This window comes from Capricornis sumatraensis, chromosome 2 (assembly GCF_032405125.1).
Source record: "Capricornis sumatraensis isolate serow.1 chromosome 2, serow.2, whole genome shotgun sequence".
NCBI classification, from domain to species: Eukaryota; Metazoa; Chordata; class Mammalia; order Artiodactyla; family Bovidae; genus Capricornis; species Capricornis sumatraensis.
In genome coordinates, this window is record NC_091070.1 from 30478449 (window position 1) to 30483093 (window position 4645).

The window sequence follows — 4645 nt, forward strand, 5'->3', positions numbered from 1 at the left end:
ACATTGAAAATATCACAAGTCAAAAAATGCGTTTAATACACCTAACCTAAGAAACACCATAACTTAGGCTAGCCTAACTTAAATGTGCTCAGAACACTTAGCTTATAGTTGGGCAAAATCATCTAACACAAAGCCTGTTTCATAACAGAGTGTTAGCTATCTCATGTAATTTATTGAATACAGAAAACAGAATGGTTGCAGGGTATACAATAGTTGTAGGCTGGTGCGTCATTTACCTGCATGGTCACACGGCTGATTGGGAGCTGAGGCTCAATGACGCTGCCCAGCATCGAGAAGATCGTACTGCCTATCAGTAGCCCAGGAAGAGATCAAAGTTCAAAGTTCAGTTTCTACTGAGTTTGTAATACTTTCTCACCATTGTAAAGTCAAAAAATTGTAAGTTGAACTATCATAACTCAGAGACTGTCTGTAGACTTCATGTGATGATCATTTTGAATCCGTTTACCTCAGATTGGGACCTGCACCCACATGGCTCGGGCTCGAACCCAGTCAAAACCCAGTTTGGGACTTAAACCCACATGGCTGGGACTCAAACCCAGCCAAAACTCTGCCTGGGACTTGAACCCAGGTGGCTAGGACTTGAACACAAGCAAAACTCTGCCTGGGACTTGAACACACGTGGCTGGGACTTGAACCCAGCCAAAACCCACAGTACCTGGTTTCAGGACCTAATGAAGCTCAGGTTCTTCATGTCTCATGGCAGAAAGAATTCAGTGATAGGTAAGAAGTAGACTTATTCAGATAGAGAGAGAAGCACACTCCCAGACAGAGTGTGGGCCATCGCAGAGGGCACATGCAGCCTCGAAACTTGGTGTGGTTAGTTTTTATAGGCTGAGTAATTTCATATGCTAATGAGTGGGAGGATTATTCCAACTATTTTTGGTAATGGGTGGAGATTTCCTGGATTTAGGCCACTTCTAACAATGCCTTGGAACTGTCATGGGCTTCCCTAGTGGCTCAGCTGGTAAAGAATCTGCCTGCAATGCAGGAGACCTGGGTTCGATCCCTGGGTTGGGAAGATCCCGTGGAGAAGGGAACAGCTACCCACTCCAGTATTCTGGCTTGGAGAATCCCACGGACTGATTAGTACATGGAGGTCGCAAAGGGTCGGACACGACTGAGCCGCTTTCACTTTGGAACTGTCGTGGCACCCTTGGGTGCGACATTTCACGTGTTGATTGAGGATTAAGGTCTAGTCTTGTCTGTCATCTTGGTCCCATTTGATTCTAATTGCTTTATGTTGTGTCCTTGGGTATGCCATTCCTTCAAAAGTTGCGCCCTGCCCCTTTCCTTCCTGTTACAATTTCACAACATATGCAAATATTAAATCATTAGGTTGTATACCTGAAACAAATGTAATGTTGTATGTCAATTAAAAAACAAGAGAAGAAAGGGGAAAAACTGGGTTTGGAGTCAGATGATTAAGATGCATCCTACCCAGGGTAGCAGTCAGGAGGCTGCTTATGGCCCCAAACACCCACACCCAGTGAACTGAGTAGTGGAGACAGTGTCTGCAACTTAACCTGCCTTCTACAAAAAGTAGTCACCAATGTACATGCTGCACTGTGAGGAAAGAGGAAGAGAAAATTAATCCCATCAGCCTGGTCTCTAGAGACCCACATATCCTGTCACCTAGGTGATGGCTTCGATAGAAAGCAAACAGAGAAATTTCTGGGGGCTTCCCAGGGATGTTGTGTCATAGTTTGACATAAGGTGCTGGGTGGTACTTTCCAAGGCAGCTCTGTTTTGGACACATGGTTAGCAGCATAAAGCACAAGGTACCACATTATTCAATATTTCATCAAGTATTTGATGAGCCCCTACCACATACCCAGAATTCCATATAAGACAGAATCCCTTTCCTCAAAGGAGTTCCTAATCTTCTTGGGGAAAGTAGCATAATTTTACACGAAAAAGAAACTTCAAGCATGTAAATATTTTCCAAGATGAAGAACATGGAAAATATAGTATATTTTTCTTATAATTACAATAGGCCCTTTGTATTGCCAGCTCCACATTCACAGACTTAACAAACCACAAGTTGAAAACAATCAGAAATAAAAATTCCAAAAAGTTTTGAAAAGTGACACTTGAATTTTCCATACACTGGCAACTATTTACATAGTATACATTGTATTTACAACTATGCTTACATAGCATTTATATTGTATTTAGAACTATTTACACAGTATTTATGCTCAGTTGTGTCCGACTCTTTGCGACCCTATGGACTGTAACCTACCAGGCTTCTCTGTCCATGGGACTTTCCAGGCAAGAGTACTGGAGTGGGTTGCCTTTTCCTTCTCCAGGTTATCTTTCTGACCCAGGGATCGAACCCAGGTCTCCCGCATTGCAGGCAGACATTTTACCCTCTGAGCCACCAGGGAAGCCCCTATATTATATTAAGTATTATAAATAAACGAGATATTTAAAGTATACAGGATGATATTTATAGGTTATTTGCAGATATTATGTCAGTTTATATAAGGGACTTGAGCATTCACAGATTTTAGTATCCACAGAGGTCCTGAAATCAAAGCTTTAAGAATGCCGAAGGACAACTGTATATTGCTTACATTCTACACTGTAAATAACTTATACAAGGCACATTATGTGGCAAGACACTTTCTTGACCTACAAGCTGAATCTCTCATGTACCCACAACCAATCCAGGCTAAAGTTTCCTGTTGCTTTAACATGTGTGCATTTTAGTTCAAGCACATACAGGCACAGTTAGGACCGGCACAGTACTGAAGTCTTCTCACTCAGTTCTCACTTTGTTCTGCCTAGACTGCTTGACAGTTCCTAAGCCTGGGCTGTTCAGTCTTTCTAGTCTATCAGCCAGACTTGCTTGGCCATTCTCCTTGATCTCTCCCACCTCCACCCCAACACCCTTCAGAGACACCTGAGGAATAAATTGACTCTGGGTCATTTGGAGGATACTGCAGTTAAATCTAGACGGTCTAATCCATTTGGGGACTTTCCGCATATAACTTTTCCAACTTCAGACAAACTCCTGTCCAGGGGTACAGTTTGGGTAGGTTTCTGTCCTTGTCATCCACAGAACATCCTCACATCCATGTTAGCCCCAGAGTGCTCTGCTGTAACTCCAGGTTGGACTTGGTCCCTAAATCAGTGGTAGACAGTCTCCAGTCGGGGTTTTAACTATACAAGCCCAGTTCCTGTCCCTGCAATTGCTGATTAAGGAGTCTGAGGCTGGTCCAGTGAAATCTCTATGTGTCAGAGTCGAGATGAAGCACAGGCATCCACTTAATATAAAGAGAAACTTCAAACAATTATAACTGATCGATCATGTAATCCTTTCTGTGAACTCATTGTTACTGGAAGTTTTCCAGGAGAGGCCAAATTTCTGAACAGTTACTCTTCTTCCTTCATCATAAAACATATTTCCTCATTAATCTGCACACATGTCCTATGGGACGGATGTCATTATTATTCTTATCTTGCAAATAAGAGAAGTGAGATGCGGGGAGTGTAAATGATTTGCCTAAGATCAAATAACCAGAAAAGATGAAGGCAGGACTAAACCTAAGGATTATTCCTGATCTACTACTCCATGTGGCCTCAAATCTGAAGACGTGCACTGGCCCAGGAAGGTGGCTGACAGCCTAGGCCGCTTGTCAGTTTATTCAGAGACCCCTAAGTCTAATTGGAGGTCAGAGAGTGAAGGGCTGGGGTCACCACCACCAGAGACCCCCTGCTGCAGACTTCCTTTGCTAGCCCTTCCTGCTCACCCTCAGGCCCTTGACCTCGTGGTAGTCATTGACAGAATGATTGCTGTTGTTATTAAGGGCTTACTTACTATGCGCTTTGTGAACTGGTTTATGTGATGTCACTTAATCATTACAACAATGCCAGCAGGAAGGTATCAGATCCACTTTACAGACATAGAAACTGAGGCTGAACATCTTACCCGCAGTCACAGAGCAAAGCCATGAATCAAAGTCTGATGTATGCACGTTCAAAGACGTGCCCTACAGACAGGTTGCCTCTGGGGGCAATGATGTTCTAAAGGGCAGGTAGGGTGGAAAGGAATTAGTTGCATCCTTGAGGTTTCCCACCATCTCCCTGTGTAGGCGAGAGGGTATTTGCATGGTTAGCCCGAGGGAGCACCCTGAGGGCCATTTCAGCCCCAAAGATGACATATCATTGGGGCATCTCCAACCAGAATCAAGAACCAGATGTAAGAGCCTCCAGGATTCCTGGAACTCAACTGACTGAGGCTACAGCAGGCACAATGTACACCATGCTGAGATGGAAAGCAGTGTGTGGTGTGTGTGTATGTGTGTGTGTGTGTGTGTGTGTAGTCATGCACATGCACACACATGCACACAATTGTACAGGGTACAAGATGTCAGGACACTGGGTTCTGGCCCTGCCCACCACTCTGTGTTTAAGTCCAGAGAGGAATTAAGGCTCTTTGAGGACCTGTTTTTACTCCACAGATGAAGCAGGACTCTGAGATCTTCTTAAGAGCCTTGAAATTAACACCCCTCTTCTCACCCTCCAGTAGCAAGCACACTTTGGCAGCTAAGAATCCCCTCAGGCCACATGCTTATCACCAATCCCTCTGTAGGCGGTGGAGCCTCAGAGAGAGGGTCTG